The sequence below is a fragment of the Ptychodera flava genome, chromosome 13, assembly GCF_041260155.1.
Source record: "Ptychodera flava strain L36383 chromosome 13, AS_Pfla_20210202, whole genome shotgun sequence".
NCBI lineage: Eukaryota > Metazoa > Hemichordata > Enteropneusta > Ptychoderidae > Ptychodera > Ptychodera flava.
Genome location: NC_091940.1, coordinates 6,006,914 through 6,025,517, shown reverse-complemented (window position 1 = coordinate 6,025,517; position 18,604 = coordinate 6,006,914).

Sequence of the window (18,604 nt, the reverse complement as noted above, 5' to 3'; positions counted from 1 at the left end):
CAGTGAGTGGGTTCAGAAAACGCTGACCACATGAAGAATTCAGTGAGTGGGTTCAGAAATCGCTGACCACATGAAGAATTCAGCGAGTGGGTTCAGAAATCGCTAACCACTTGAATGTAAGTGAGTGGGTTCAGAAAACGCTGACCACATGAAGAATTCAGCGAGTGGGTTCAGAAATCGCTAACCACTTGAATGTAAGTGAGTGGGTTCAGAAAACGCTGACCACATGAAGAATTCAGTGAGTGGGTTCAGAAATCGCTGACCACATGAAGAATTCAGCGAGTGGGTTCAGAAATCGCTAACCACTTGAATGTAAGTGAGTGGGTTCAGAAATCGCTGACCACGTGAAGGATGCAGTAAGTGGGTTCAGAAATCGCTAACCACTTGAATAATTCAGTGAGTGGGTTCAGAAATCGGCAAGCCGAATGTGGATGACTAGTGGAAAAATTCGGTCAGTGGTGTAAGAAAACGGATGTTAATTTTGGCATGCATTACGCGCCATACATATGGCGCGTAATGCATGCCAAAATTAACATCCGTTTTCTTACACCTGACCGAATTTTTCCACTAGTCATCCACATTCGGCTTGCCGATTTCTGAACCCACTCACTGAATTATTCAGTGGTTAGCGATTTCTGAACCCACTTACTGCATCCTTCACGTGGTCAGCGATTTCTGAACCCACTCACTTACATTCAAGTGGTTAGCGATTTCTGAACCCACTCGCTGAATTCTTCATGTGGTCAGCGATTTCTGAACCCACTCACTGAATTCTTCATGTGGTCAGCGTTTTCTGACCCACTCACTTACATTCAAGTGGTTAGCGATTTCTGAACCCACTCGCTGAATTCTTCATGTGGTCAGCGATTTCTGAACCCACTCACTGAATTCTTCATGTGGTCAGCGTTTTCTGAACCCACTCACTGAATTCTTCATGTGGTCAGCGTTTTCTGAACCCACTCACTGAATCCTTCAACTGGTTAGCGATTTCTGAACCCACTCACTGACATTCAAGTGGTTAGCGATTTCTGAACCCACTCGCTGAATCCTTTAACTAGTTAGCGATTTCTGAACCCACTGACCGAATCCTTCAAGTGGTCAGCGATTGCTGAACCAACTCACCGAATCCTTTGACTACTTGCCTACATTCCGCTAGGCACCTCAGCAGACTTGATATTTTTTTTCTATCATAATCCGGTCACTCAAAAAGAGACCCGTCAAATTCACTCACGGATTCTTAAGGTGGCTGACCATTACGCTAGGGGGTCTTTATCAAAGCTTGTAAGATGTGACCCGGAAATGAATCTAATAGATACTGAATCGCATGGTTCGCATGCCCAGCCCGCCTCACAAAACGTGTACAATGAACAGTAAAAGGAGTGAAAAATGACTTCTTGTCCGGACCAGAAGTCAGGCTTTCTTGACACACAAGACGAAACGTAATGACACCACCGTCAATCTACCCAAGCACAGTCCCTCTATAGATAGAGGGACTGTGACGCAAGTTTTGTTTTACTGTGGCGTCCATAGAAACCTATGCTCTTCGAAAAGGTCTGGTCAATCGAAACTGGAGACTCAGCCAAAGACGCGCAAAAGTTCGGCGAAATACTGGAAAGATATAAATATGTAGGTGTTTACAGATTTTCCGACTATAATGAGCCGTGCAAACAAACGTCTTGAACAGCTAAAGTAACGATGGATGGAGGCAGTCGATTGTAAGCTTCATGCAAGCATTGCACGTTGTGACCGACGGTACGGAGATCAAGTTTGCTGAATGAATTGAGAGAGAAAAACATATATAAATAAAAATTCAATATTTCACCATCGTAATCATTGAACTAGTCGTTTCTTCCATTATGCAGTATTATGAAAATGTCGTTGAAAATAAATGACGGGACTGCTTCTGCTCTGTCTACTCAAACGAAGTTTGGTGTACGGCCGGCGGGCTACGCTGTATGTACAGGATAGGCAATACATGTACAGCCCATCAACTTCGCATATCGTTGCCGTAATTGAAAATGCATAGAAATGAACAAATTATATCTTGAATACAGTATAAAAGTCTTACTTAGTAAATTTAAAAGTATTTCCAAATAATATCAAACGTAACGGGTATCTAATCCTCATAAGGACTACCGTAGTACAATAACCGGCTAGATGCGAGCACAACATTAATGGCGCCCCAGGCATGTTAGAAGTTCGAACACAAGAGAGATCCCGGCCGGCCTCACTGCAAAGTCGTCCCCGTGCACACCCGGCCCAACAGCAAACTAACCTCTTGGTTTGATTCTGTTGTTTACTTATTTTTTAAAGAATTCATGACACATATATCTGCACAATTTGCTTAGGCTGTAGTCTAGAGACGTTCGAGTGAGCTATGGCGTACCGCTAAGCATGGACGTAGCCTAATATTCGGTCCATGCGTAAGGCAGGCCCCAAATAACGTTCTGGCTATCGACACGATGATCGTGTTGGTAAGCAAGAAAAAGCACCTTATCGACACAATCATGATAACTTGCCATTAAATGCAAATTGTACACTTATGTCACCATTTTTGCTGTATCAGATGGTCTCAAATGTATGGCTTTCGTGTTGAAAGAGTTTCCTCGTGTGACAAAAAGTGTTCTCAATAATTAGCCTTAGACCCACGTGTTCAATTGACAATTGAATTGCATGACATCGCTTGCTAAAATCCTATCGCTGTTTCATAATAAACAACCAATGAAATCGTGTTCGCGATCTCAATTTCACGTTTTCGAGACTCAAACTGCCCCCCTAAAATGAATTCGAGAACATATACAAACAAAATTGCAGCTTCAAACATACAACAACATGAGGTGTGTGGATTAATGCTTCCCCCCCCCCCCCAGCAAGTGTGTTCGAATCCCACTCAGGATGAACAATTTTTTTCTTTTTTCTCTTTCATTCTTTCCGGTTTTTTTGTAATTTTTCTCTTCTCTCACCTCTTTTTTCCGATTTGTTCTCTTTTCTCGTTACAATCATTGCATATTGACAATGTCCGCTGATCTTTGATGGAGATTCAGAACTTTAAATTTACAAGTATCATGCCTTTAGCTATAAGGAAGACAAGTGCGCGGATACACATTAAAGTAAATTTACTTGCCCAAAGTTCTGTATCCTCTGAAACACAGTAACAGTACGTTTTTAAACAGAGGAGAACAAAATAAAATCATTCGCAGGTCATTCAGCCAGCGACCGTGGACATTTGCCCGGGTAGGGCGCGGCATGGCCCCAGGAATTTTTTGGGACTGTTGGCTGATGAGAGCCTCTTATTATACGACACTTAACTATTCTAAGGTCTTAAAATACGTTAAGAACATTTCCTTTTATCGTTTCCTAGGAATGTTCCTTGTTTTAACTTAGTTATACCACTCTCCGCCTCGTGCCCATTGTTCTAACCATGCTCTCTTATTTCCATAACCGAATATTTTACTGTATACCACCTGGCTTTCTTTTGTTTAAAAAGTGTCCGATTTACAAGTTCTTTTGTTTAAAAGTGTCCGATTTACTAGTAAATCGGACAGTTCTTTTGTTAAAAACTGTCCGGTTTACTAGTAAATCGGACACTTTTAAACAAAAGAACTTGTGAAATGGACACTTTTTCAACAAAAGAAAGTCACGTGGCGACGAGTTAAAAAAAACAAATGCGAGACATTATACCAGAAGAAATTTATTTCACCATCAAGTACAGAGTAAAGACACTTTAAAAGAATCACCGGACTGAATTAATTTTGCACGACTGTACGTCTCAAAATCAATTACAGGTCACCGTGAAATAACGGTATTGATTGCAAATATCACTTCTGTGTTAAGGTTATTGTCATCACGATCATTCGAAGCTGAAATTTAAGATTTCAAAGTCAGTTATCAACACTGAATGTAGAGGTTTCAGTCTCCCTTGGTAAAGTTAAATCTAGCTACAGGCAGTTAAATTACGATATTCAATTACCATATTGTCGTTTTTCTTAAACCGTACGATGACGAAAGCTGTACTTCCATGCGAGCGATCACTCGTGCAAGGCATGCTGCAAGACGTATACATGTGCGTTGTCAACAAACCCGCGCGGCAATCTAACTCGATCGGGCAGTATTTAGCGTTTGTATGTCACTATATACAGAAGCACAAATTTGGCTTATTTCTTCACTGAACAACACTTCAAGATGGATGAAAGGGAATAACATGAATTTCGAACAAAAAAGGTTAAAAGTTAAAAAATAATGGGGCTTTAAGGCCTGGAAGAAAAAATAAAATAAAAATAATCCATTGACAGAGTGTGTTAGTGACGTAAACGCACTTGTTGTCGACGTAAAACTCAGAGGTCAAAGTAAATTTCGACCCCTTAGCATTCTAATAAAAATTGACACCACAATTTTTGTGACGACATTTGACGTAGGCATGACGCTGTGTGACGTAGGGGTCTTGTTTCGTGTCATAAGTAGAAACTAATGAAGTTGAGCTTAGGGAGTTCAGTACTTGAAGAATTCAGTGACTTGGTTCAGAAATCGCTAACCACTTGAAGGATTCAGTGAGTGGGTTCAGAAATCGCTGACCACATGAAGAATTCAGCGAGTGGGTTCAGAAATCGCTAACCACTTGGAGGATCCAGTGAGTGGGTTAAGAAATCGCTGACTAGTTGAAGGATTCAGTGAGTGGGTTCAGAAATCGCTAACCACTTGAATGTCAGTGAGTGGGTTCAGAAATCGCTAACCAGTTGAAGGATTCAGTGAGTGGGTTCAGAAAACGCTGACCACATGAAGAATTCAGTGAGTGGTTCAGAAAACGCTGACCACATGAAGAATCAGTGAGTGGGTCAGAAAACGCTGACCACATGAAGAATTCAGTGAGTGGGTTCAGAAATCGCTGACCACATGAAGAATTCAGCGAGTGGGTTCAGAAATCGCTAACCACTTGAATGTAAGTGAGTGGGTTCAGAAAACGCTGACCACATGAAGAATTCAGCGAGTGGGTTCAGAAATCGCTAACCACTTGAATGTAAGTGAGTGGGTTCAGAAAACGCTGACCACATGAAGAATTCAGTGAGTGGGTTCAGAAATCGCTGACCACATGAAGAATTCAGCGAGTGGGTTCAGAAATCGCTAACCACTTGAATGTAAGTGAGTGGGTTCAGAAATCGCTGACCACGTGAAGGATGCAGCAAGTGGGTTCAGAAATCGCTAACCACTTGAATAATTCAGTGAGTGGGTTCAGAAATCGGCAAGCCGAATGTGGATGACTAGTGGAAATATTCGGTCAGTGGTGTAAGAAAACGGATGTTACAACCGCGGCAAAGCAAGTGCATAGGTAACTGATTGTAATACAAACAGAAACTACAATAGCAACAAGTACTGGAAAACCTTGAAGTATAGAAGCGGCATCTTTATTTTACTGGTAACGAGCTAATAAACCACGGGGTGCTTGGTTTAGATATGAGAAGTCTCCTTGCCAAACGTAAATATAAGAAATCAACTTGCCATGGACTTCCTGAAGACAGTACAATTTAACGCCACCCTGCTGAGATTTCTTTACTGACAGCGACAAAGTATAGATAAACAAGGCGAAGTTAGACTACATATTAATTACTATTAGTGTTTGTATTACAATCAGTTACCTATGCACTTGCTTTGCCGCAGTTGTAATTTTGGCATGCATTACGCGCCATAACACACATATATAGTAATCGGAAAAGCACGAAGCTTTTTACTGAGCTATCAGACAGACTCGGGGACAAGGAAATATCCCCCAGCAGAACTGAGAATTAATCGGCGGTGATTATTGTTCATTATGTTGATCATTATACTTTCAATGAAGTTGCAAACATGTGGCAAGGTTCAAATTTACACATAACTGTATGAAACACGTGAGCATTTTCAGTTCATATCTGGTATCTTGATGTCATACAAGTAACTGCCATCCCGCCAATCCAGATTGTTTTACTGTGAAAGCCAGCTATGACTAAATGATGAAATTGATTTAAGTGTTATCACACTTGTGTAATAATTGAAAATGAAGGCAAATGGTGCGGCTATGTAGTAATACGGCGACAACAGGTGTACGGTGTGGAACGTGTCCAGGTTTATTGACTCATCGACTCTTGAGAGTCTATGATTGACTGTGTCCCCATGCGACCTGTTAAAGTATGCAGCCACGGAAGTGCCCGGCGGACTGTACCATTATTTTTAGGGGTGACTGACTGTTGTGAGGGACTATATACATTGGCAGGAGTGGCCGAATAAATTAACTACTAATTGAAGGGCGGGACTTTGCAGTATAACGCTAATGGCATAAATGTTTTTTTAACGGTATATCTCTTTTTGGAGGATTAAAAATGGTTTGGTTTGGTATATCTCTTTTTAAACTTACTTTAGTGGATACTGCTCTGCAATATTCTTCAAAATATTGCGAACAGCCTCCTCATCTGTCCTACCGTACCGCTCTCGCCACATATACTCATCCTGGTAACCTGGAAGCATCTCCTTTGGTACACCATTCATCCTCTTCAACTTGTGGCAAAAAAGACTTTCGTCAATCTCAACCACAGTGCCCGGGCCGCCCAGACGGATGTCTTCAGTCAGTAGCTTGGTACTGCATACCTCTCGCAGGAATTTGCAGTAATCGACTAGCGATTGCTGCGATACTCCGGTCTCAGTAGCTATCTTTCGCAGTGGATAATCCATAGCCCATGTTAAAATTATTTTAAAAAGAACGTCCAACCGTAAACGAGACTTGGAAAAAAAAGATCCATGTCTTATTGAAAGTCTGTTCCGAAATTTTGTGCAGTCCTTTTCCCGACAACGCCATGTATACCCATCAGAGATATTTTTAGCAGGTTTCCAAACCATAGGCTTGTCACAAGAAAGACAATTTTGAGAAGATGCCAAAAGCCCATGCTCTTTCAGATAGGCAATGGTGTCGTCTACACCCTGGACTGCAATGGCTTGCGCTTGCCGATAAAATGCCATTCCGAAACTAAATTGATGTCTATATTGGAATAAAACCAAAAGTTTTGTGTTTTAGGAATATGTTTAGAATGATTTAGACAAAAATCCAAACGTATGTATTCGGAAAGATTCCAAACGAAGCAGAACTTGAGTCAAAATGACAGAATTTAACGGAACAGGGAAGAGCGTGAGGAGTACCACTATCGCTGAACTGAAGGCCAAGAGACCAGTGACCAAAAGTCGAAAAGTAAGCCATATTTAAACCCGATGGTGTGAAAGACATATTCACTCAATGCAAAGTTTACCCACTAACATTATGTCTTTGTCGGTAATATATACAAAAACTGTCGGCATGTTACAGATTCTGGGACAAGTTTGTCGTTTTTGACACCCCACTTCGCACATTCTAACCGCAAAGAACACTTTGTTAAAAAAGCTGTCGGCATGTTGCGGGTACTGCGACAAGCTTGTCGTTTTGGCACCCCACTTCACACATTCTAACCGCACAGAACACTTTGTTAAAAAAGCTGTCGGCATGTTGCGGGTACTGCGACAAGCTTGTCGTTTTGGCACCCCACTTCGCACATTCTATTACTGCGGCATCTTTTTGATAGTGTAGTTGAACATGCATAGTTGAGAAAGTTGAACTTGTCCGCAGTTTAACTTTGCAAATGCGTCCGAACAACGTGCATGAATTTCCACCAAAAAAAGAGCGACCGGCTTTACATGTAAATAACGTGTTTGTGTGTATTATTTATTGAACTAAGACGTGGGTGAAGTGGAATAGACAGAACGAATGGTTTATTGAAATAGCTGATTTGGGTTGAAGAGACGGAACGGAACTTACGGTTTATTGAATTGGCCTGGAACTCGACTAATCGAGAAAACTGAGAAAGAACGTACGATTAATTACCTGAGCTGTATGGTTTTTTCGCCGCTTTATAGAACAAGAACTGACAACAAGAAAAGGCCTGTACGTAGGTGATCTTGGGTGAAGAGACAAAACGTTTGCTTTTCTCGCCGATTTGTAGAACAAAAACTGAAAACTGGAAATAGAACTGAAAACAAGGATTGAACTTGGGACTTTACGTTAGCTGATCTGGGTTGAACGTGGTACGTTTATGCAAGAGGCAGAACGTGCGTTTTACCACAGTCCCTCTATAGAGGGACTGTGGTTTTACGTTTATTCGGTTTGTTTTTTTTCACCAATTTATAGAACAAGGACTGAAAACTAGAATTGATCTTGGGACTTAAATAGCTAATCTGAGTTGAACGTGGTACGTAAATGCAAGAGGCAGAACGTACGTTGTACGTTTATGCAACGCCCAGGCTAATACTCGTTGCCATGTAGATTCCCGCGGGGAATTGTAGCGTTTGTCGGCGACCGAAAGCGTCATCGTTTTAATTCTTGTCAGCTATTTCTTCTGTTTCATTTGTCGGCTCTTTCCAGTTTTAATGCATGTAAGCTATTTTTTCTAGTTTCATTTGTCGGCTACCGAAAAAGGATACCGTGTTATAGTCATGACAATCACCCGCCCTTTTATCCCTCCCACAAAGAAACCCACTTAGCGCGCCAATGTATTCAGTCCCTCACAACAGTCGGCCACCCCTCCCTCCACCACAGCCCTGCAACGGTCCATAGAGATAACTGGGAACTCTGCAGACCGTTTTTTCATTACGGTCCGGATCCGGACCGCAGAGTCCCCAGTTATCTCCATGGACCATTGCAGGGCTGTGGTGGAGGCCGTATAACGCCGGGAACACACAGACCTGTACGCAGGGCTAGAGTTCTACCGACTTTTGAAAAGAAACAATGTACAAGTTATCAGTTTGCCAACATAACACTATCGTTTAAGATCCAAGCCGTGAAAGTATGAAAAGCAGCCTACACCAGCGTCTTTCTATTGTACACAAGGGCGTCTATGAATAATCATAAGAATTCATACTATACGGGTGCGCCACCAGTTAATTAGAACAAAGAATTGTGAAAATGTATCTTCGCGCCAATTTTGAAAGATATGAGGGACATAATCTCACGCCCTCATGCGATTTTTAAGAAGGTAAATTTACAGCAATTGAGAAAATTATAGAAATATGACACTTGTGTAACTGGTTTGTAAAGTTATTTCAAAGTACTTTGGTTAGTTGCGGCAAACAAAGGACAGGTGATAGTTTTGTTTCATGGAGGGACCATGGTTTGTTTAGGTACAGCTATGGAGCGCATATTGACTGGTGTAAAGAAACTACAGAAACGGCCTCTTCTGCTTCATATCTGGACATTTTACTTGGATTTGACTCTAATGATCACCTTTCTACTAGGCTACATGACAAGAGAGATGATTTCCACACCCCATTAGTAATATTCCACTCTCACGAGCCATGGATGTAATTTTTTACATCCGTGCACGAGCTTATGGGGTATACATTTCCCAGCTTATTCGATATGCTTGAGCATGCAGTTCATATGGTGATTTTGTAGAGAGACATGGCCATCTCTCTTACAAACTGTTAAATCAAGGTTAATACACCAGAGCAAGACTTGTCTCTACATTCAAACGCTTTTTTGGCAGGTATCGCAAGCTGGTAGATAAATACAATATCTCTCTTCGACAACTGATCACTGATGGCATCGGTGACATGGGGCCTTAGTTAGTGACCACTACGGCTATTGACAAAGGTTGGAGACGACCCAAACTAGCCAAAATTAGCCAAACCATGTCTGCTGTGGGTAATATGTGTAATTGAAAAATGGATCCACTTTGAGTACATCCAGCCAAGTGAATGAAGAATTTTTTTTATTGTTTCATGTATTTTGAAGCACAAGTCTACTACATGTGTTATTCAGTCACCATGATAATTCAAACACCTCTATCAGGTGGATGCAGCTGTATTATTGATGATGACTTGTTTGTGAAAAAATTAAAGCTTCAAACTTTTGAAATTAAAACCTTTATGCAGTTGAAAGTCCTGCGTGATGTTGATAATGCCACGTGCTTAGAGTCCGAGTCTACATTCATTATCTGTCAGCCTGCCTATGTATGTATGTATGTATGTATGTATGTATGTGTATGTATTTGTATGTATGTATGTATGTATGTATGTATGTATGTATGTATGTATGTATGTGTGTGTATATGCATGCATGCATGTAAAGTAAGCCTTTATTGAAATCGTATCCCAGTTGGGATCTTGATCATAAAGTACAATAAAGGTTTTGCAAAAACAACAATGAAAGAGTATATATAATATATATATAAATATAAATATCTATACATGAGGTCAACATATTAAAGGTTCATAAATAGTTTACTTTGTCTTTTTCATTTTGTCTTGTCTGAGTTTAAAACATGTATGTATGTATTTTCCCAATACACATGTATATGTGTATGTATGTATGTATGTATGTATGTATGTATGTATGTATGTATGTATGTATGTATGATATGTGTGTGTGTCGGATCTCCACATATAAATGTAGACATGCATGTTTCCTGTAATATGCCCTTGTATCAATATGGCCATGTGAGGGCGCTGTTTTTTTAAAGCGACCACCCACTTAATCTGTTATTTGCTAGATCTTCAACTTTCCATGGTAACCTGCATGCACGCATATATATGTTTGTGTGCATGCATGCATGCATGCACATATATGCAGGTATGTGTATGTACATGTATGGAACCAGGGCCACGGCACATGTTATCTTAATATTTGGTTTGTAGAATTTATTCAAATAAATTAATGTTGGTATCAAAAAAATGTGAATGAGCTGTAAAAATGTAATAAACTAAAAACTTTGATCTCATTCCTTGGTAAGCCACTAAACACGACAACGGGGAAATTCCCTGTGCTACACTTTACGTTGTAAAAGCAGTAACAATCTTGCACAGCGCCCTCTATTGAAGAAACAAACCGAACCCCTTAACTCGTTGATGGCATGTATAGGAATTTGCAATGATCGAAAATGCCGGCTGGTTTTCGCCGTTTTTGGGGCGGTTTCTCCAGAAATCTGAGACATATTTCATCCCTGTGCTATTTTAGGTCGTTTACTTGATGATATGGGTCGTTTATGGTGGTTTGGCTAATTTTGGCTAGTTTGGGTCGTCTCAACCTTTGTCAATAGCCTGACCACTACCTATCTGACTTACAGATTGATATATGGCGGATGCCACATCATCGTCGTAAACCACGCGCCTCTTTAGGGCAACAGCTCGGCGCTAGGTCAGCGTAGCGGAAATTATTGCCCTGGCTCGCGAGAATGGTGCCACATATCATGTGGGGCAGGATTCGCTTACTATTTTTGAAACACCTGACATCACTTCTTGGTCTTTTGGCCAGAGGTCCATATATCTTTCTTTCATGAATTTGACTTTGTTTGTGTACCGTCTATTTACTGTCTGTTCTGTGCTGTTTTGTGTCTATGTCTACAAGTATTGTCTTACGAATTCTGACCTAGTGTTATTGGATTATGGATTTGTATGATTGCGATTATTTTTATACATGGGTTCAATATGTACAGTTTTAAAACTACACACATGGATGTACATGTACATGTGTGCAAGTAGCCAAATATAGTGAGGCAAGTGTGACTTTAACATTTGTGCGCATGCGTTTATGTATATTCAATCTACGTTGTCGAACATCTGAATGATCGATCAGATCATGGAGGGTTAGGGTTAAGGTTAGGCTTAAGTTAGGGTTAGGGTTAGGGTTAGACTTATTCACTCCCTCTATATATTGAGTGAATAAGTCTAACCCTAACCCTAACCCTAACTAAGCCTAACCCTAACCCTAACTTAAGCCTAACCCTAACCCTAACCATCGAAAATACGTATCAACAAACAAACAAACAAACAAACAAACAAATATATAAACAAACAAACAAATAAATAAACTGCTCTTTATTGACAAATATTAACAAAACAGCTTTTGGCTGTTATTTTATTAAAAATACAACAAATATAACAAATAAACAAACACAAACACATACACACAAACAAACAGACACAAATAAACAACAAGTTCGAGTCCCCTGTGGCCAAACATCAAGTCAGATTAATTGTCTACTTTAAACGAAATTAGCCAAGAGAAGCTGCCTTGAGTATAAGTCTGTTGTCAACGATGGCCATGCATGTGTACTGTGGCGAATGGGAAGGTAACGAGGCTTCAGTGACAAATATCAATTTTGATATTTTTTACCGTGTCACGTATGGAAAATGAAATTCACAGAGGTAATTATAAAGCCTGCCGCACACGAGAGAAATTAGCTGAGCAAAATTTCATTCAATGCTGTTTGCTCAGCTAGTTTGCTCTCGTGTACGACATTTAAACTGTAATTTTTCATGAGTCGAGATCACCAAAAATGTCATTTTTTCTTCCGATAACCGTCAACAATGACGTGCTTGTTTGTCGAGGATAGAAGTTAAACAGATTGCAAAAAGAAGACCATTGTATATCTCTTTTTTAATGTGTCGTTTACCGAAAATAAAAATTGCAGAAGCATTTACAAACTATACTTCGTCAAATAGGCCTATAGCCTATATTTCGGCTGTGGAAAAACTAACACGATAAACACAACTAATTGTGTTTATATGTAACACTATACACCCCTCCCTCGAAAGCCTATAGCTTGGAGAAGTGCGCAAGCGCAACGAAAAATTTATGCTTTCAACTATGATGTGTAATAAAGCAAAATAAATTGTAACGGTGCACGTGGGTTTAATACAAGGTACGGATCCTGAGACCGTATGCACCGTCGATCATCACTGACGCATGAGAAACATAGTTTCTCCGATTAAGGAGGGGTTGGGAGAAGCCAGACCTCAATTCACTTTGAATACGCCTAAATCGTAATAAGGAATTTGCTGTAAATGTTTTGAAACCGCTTTCACAGTAAGGAATTTCGCTTTTAGGGGGTTGGGGTGTCGGCACTAAAACGAATCAGTTGCGTTTCTCACGTAATTGATTCGTATGATGGACAGTCCCTAGTAACAATTATACCATCCAATGGCTATCAGTAACCATGTTTCGAAGTGGCTCAACGTTGCCACGCACGAGGATTATACGATGAGTAGGCTCGCTCGGTTCATCTCCAATAAAGTAAATCAAACGAGTAATGATGTTAGAGTCCGTAGATTTCGATCCGTTTTATAAAGAGCTCCACATACCCCTTATAACTTGTGCTACATGTGACATGCAGCACTCTTTATATAAAGTCAACTAGAATTGAAGTCATGCACAGCAAAAGCCTTGCAGTATCTTCTGCAGTAATGTTATGTTAATGAAACATCGTGAACTTCTTTGAAAATATCGATATCGGCGAACACTTTCATCCATATTATTCTACTGACGTATGCTGTTCAATGCAGTAGACGCGACCTTTCGCTAATATGCAGAATATATGCAGAATGGAATATCAAATGGTCCATCCCTAAAGACTGTACTCGTCGCTCCGCTTACTTTTAATATTTTGTTATTGTCAAAAGTGAAGCCTTGAAATTGTCCCTTTAACTATTTCAAACATTATGATAGAATTGGTTTATCACGAAAAAGACAGATATCGACAGCTATGTATCTTATACACGTTCACTTTGACTCATAGAACACAGGCCTATACCTGTGGCAGGCTGTGGCGTGGACTTCAACCAGTAGTGTTTCTTTAAAAATACATCAATTTACACCAAATGTTATCATTAGTTTTAAGTCTTATATACATTCTAGATGTTTTGCATAGTATTTGGTCCACATTATGAGAAATATATTTCAAAATATTTTACAAGAAATATGCCTGACGTAAAGGCTTATATATGATATGTAACTCCCGCATTGTTTGAAACTCCATGGAGCTTTCCCGATGCTCGCTCACGATCTCAAGTCGCTTTCTCACAGTAAATAAGCCTTCTGTGTAATCGATCATTCACTGACGTATCACCGTGCGCCAGCCTTGTTCTTGCCCTTCCCATGTTTAATGAGTTGAAAATTACTGACGGCGGGATCCTCAGCTTCAGATGCAAAGCACGTATACCTACTACCTGACATCCGTTTGCGATACGCCCACAGTGCCACCGACTGATATATATATATATTATTCACAGAAAGTAGCGAAATTAATGGTCGAGGTTTCCTGAAAGTCCATTGTGTTATACACCTTGTGTCATGTGATTTTTATTGAAAACGATGCCCTCTACAAACTATTGTGCGTAAACACACATTTTTCATTACAAAGAGAGAAATATTTGATGGAAATCTTAGTCTGATCATGGAGGGTAAGGGTTAAGGTTAGGCTTAAGTTAGGGTTAGGGTTAGGGTTAGACTTATTCACTCCCTCTATATATTGAGTGAATAAGTCTAACCCTAACCCTAACCCTAACTTAAGCCTAACCCTAACCCTAACTTAAGCCTAACCCTAACCCTAACCATCGAAAATACGTATCAACAAACAAACAAACAAACAAATATATAAACAAACAAACAAATAAATAAACTGCTCTTTATTGACAAATATTAACAAAACAGCTTTTGGCTGTTATTTTATTAAAAATACAACAAATATAACAAATAAACAAACACAAACACATACACACAAACAAACAGACACAAATAAACAACAAGTTCGAGTCCCCTGTGGTTTGGCAGGTATAGATATTACCATCTGCGGCAAATGTAGACGCAGAATGTAATTTGTACATTTTTGTCTTTCTGACCGGAGGTTGGTAGTATACTGCAGCGGCATACTTGTCGGCTTCTGCCCGTTAACGACCATTGAAATTCTTGCACTTATGGTACGGAAGATAGTCAGCTGTTTATCGGGCACTTATCGAAAGCTACCCGTTCAGAGTCGTTCAATTTCATGGACATTGGATACGGCAGATTGTCAATCCTTTTTCGAGTAAAGCTTTCACTAAGTGTCCGCTGAAGGTCATTCTAATCCACATTCTTTGGTACGGAAATAATCCACCCTTTTCCGGACACATCTGTGGTCTGCTGCCCGTAAACGTTGACAGCGATTCCTATCTACGCGCTTTTAGTACGGGAAGATTTCAACCTCTTTTCCGGCATACCTGTCCCCAGCAGCCCATTAAATGCAATTCCAATCGTCGCACTTTAAAAACGGGAAATTTGTCGCCCTTTAGTTAGCACACCTGTTGTCCAATCGCCGCCATCCGACATTTCAATACCCGTACTTGTGGTACCGAAGATAGTCAGTCTTTTACCGGACAATCAGTTACCCTGGTCCCGCCGCTGACATTCTTATTCACGCACTTATACGGAAAATTGTCTGTTCTTTATCGGATACACCTGTCACCAAATTCCCGCCGTCCGACTTTCTAGCCCTTGCCAATTTCAGTGTTCGGTATTGCCAAAACTTTATCGGACACATTCGTCGCCTATAATTCCCGATACTCGACAACATACATCCGTTCCATCAAGACTTGGTTTGACCACTCAGGAGCAGTACGAGACTTTCCTAATCTTCTATCAGCACGGCCGTCAACTGCCTCCCGTAGAACCGTGCCACTCCCACACAATAACGGGCATTTCGGCCATTTAATTTTACTGACTCGTTGAAAGGTAAATTTCGTTTAAAAAAGAAAATCAATCTAAATTGATGTTTGGCAGGTATAGATATTACCATCTGCGGCAAATCTAGGCGCAGAATAAAATTTGTACATTTTTGTCTTTCTCACGGGAGGTTGGCAGTAAACTGCAGCGGCATAATTGTCGGTTTCTGCCCGTTAACGACCATTGAAATTCCCGCACTTTAGGTACGGAAGAGAGTCAGCTGTTTATCAGGCACTTGTCGCAAACTTCCCGTTCAGAGTCATTCGATTTCACGGACCTTATAGGTACGGCAGATTGTCAATCCTTTTTCGGGTAAAGCTTTCGATAACTGCATGCTGAAGGCCATTCAAATCCATATTCTTTGGTACGGAAAATGTCCACCCTTTTCCGGGCACACCTGTGGTCTGCTGCCGGTGACAGCGATTCCAATCTAAGCGCTTTTTTGTACGGGAAATTTTCAACCTCTTTCTCGGCATACCTGTCTCTGGCAGCCAATTGAATGCAATTCCAATCGTCGCACTTTAAAAACGAATAATTGGTCGCCCTTTAGTTAGCACACCTGTGTCCAATCGCCTCCATCCGACATTCCAATACCCGTACTTGTGGTACTAGACTTGGTTCAAGTCGGTGAATTTAAAAAAAATAAAACATTTATAATAGTTTTCTTTTGTGTTCTCTCCTATTTCGTACAAACCTATCCGGAATTTGGCAGCTCACGCCAGGTTTTCCCAGCGATTGAATGCGTCACGTTTGAGTCTGCGCAGTAGTGAGTTAGTTTCTGCCGGATTCCGGGTGAAACTCCGCTGTATAGCGTTCACTCCACTCATCGCGTTCACCCTACTCATCGCGTCCACTCACGCGCGCGTTTCACATGAAAGCAAAATACAAATCATTGCGTTCACTCCACTCAAACATTCACAAATCACAGACTTGAACCAAGTCTATTGTGGTACCGAAGATAGTCAGTCTTTTACGGACAATCAGTTACCCTGGTCCCGCCGCTGACATTCTGATTCACGCACTTATTTATGTACGGAAAGTTGTCTGTTCTTTATCGGATACACCTGACCCTAATTCCCGCCGTCCGACTTTCTAGCCCTAGCCAATTTCAGTGTTCGGCATTAGGTGTGAAAAATAGTTGACAAGACCCATCTGCTACTATACAATAGATGTTTATTCTTCCTAACGTTTCGGACGTACACGGACGACCTTCATCAGAGGCTGTACAGACACAGTGGAAAAAAGGGAACGAAAATTACATTTTGTTCTACTCGGACAATGAATACGATAACAAATACGCAGATATTTAGCGTATATTACGCACTGTAGAAATGTTACGGTAGCATGCAAAGTCTATGGTAGAAATGTGACTGCGGTAAAAAGTAACAAACAAAAAATGAAATAGCTGAAAACGGCAATGAAGTCGGGTAGGGAAATTGAACAATGCAATGTATTGAAAGGTGGATATTGTAAATTCCTATAAGGAACCAGAAATGAACTTACAAGTTTGTGGAACACGTCTGTTCGGTTTGAGCTGTGACAGTGAACAAAGAAAAAGGAAAAGTGGGCTCCCTATGTTTCAGATGAATGATGGGGCCCCTTAGCAGGGGTCAAAGTTCACTACCAATCTTTTTTGTTAATTCCTAGAGGATGAATGGTGCCCAGATTATAGATAATTTTATTTCCATTTGTTTTCTGATTTTTGTTTGTGTTGATGATATTTTGCAGATTCCAAACATAGTGAAATTGTTGACATTATGATCCTCCATATTAAAGTGTTCGCTTACGAGCGTGTCTTTTTTTGTTTTGATGTTCCCGTTCAGAGTCATTCGATTTCACGGACCTTTAGGTACGGCAGATTGTCAATCATTTTTCGGGTAAAGCTTTCGATAACTGCATGCTGAAGGCCATTCAAATCCATATTCTTTGGTACGGAAAATGTCCACCCTCTTCCGGGCACACCTGTGGTCTGCTGCGGTTGACAGCGATTCCAATCTAAGTGCTTTTTTGTACGGTAAATTTTCAACCTCTTTCTCGGCATACCTGTCCCTGGCAGCAAATTGAATGCAATTCAAATCGACGCACTTTAAGTACGGGAAATTGGTCACCCCTTTAATTAGCATACCTGTGTCCAATCACCGCCATCCGACATTTAAATACCCGTACATGTGGTACCGAAGATAGTCAGTCTTGTACCAGACAATCAGTTACCCTGGTCCAGCCGCTGACATTCTGATTCACGCACTTTACCAAGAGAGTATACGTTGGCAGGGAGGTCAAATAATGATAGTATCACAGTGTCCTTCCTTGTAGCGTTTCTTAGTACATCTGCATTACGTTTGAAACAACAACAACACAACAGTTATGTTCGTTCAATTTAATGGTCAACACACAGGGACTGTGGTCAACAACAACAACAACAACAACACGACTAATAAACATAAACAACAATACAAACAACAACAACGTTTGCAGAGAGTTGCATCGGTTCAAATAATGTTCGTGTCCTTGTAGCGTTCCTTATGACATCCACATTACGTTTGAACCAACAACAGCACAACATTTTATTGGTCAACAAAAACATGACTAATAGGCATAAACAACAATACAAACAACAACAACCAGATGTCTGGGTACCCAATGGTTTTATCAGAAAGTATCACAACGGCAGGAAGAAGTGCGCTTTTTGGGCGTATATATGGAAAGTAATGGAATGGAGGACTTTCACTTTGTAGTGAAATGCATTTGCTTTGAGCGGCGGCTCATATTTGGATCAAACTTCCTGGATTCCCTTTGAAGCTCGACTGATTTGAACTACATGCTTTCGTCTTGCTTGAAATTCAAATCGTCAAATGAAAAGAAACTCTTACCAAGCAATTTTACAGATCCAATATGTCAGCAAGTTCGTAGGTGTTTGGGATTTATTTATAGATTGATTGATTTATTTATTTACTTTATTGATTGATTGACTGTGTTTTTTTGCAATTTATAGGATAAGACGATTGGAACTAATTAGGGATAATTGGATCTTTATATTTTTCAAATTTCTCAAAAGTGTTAGGTGCCCTAAGCTTAAGCTTATAG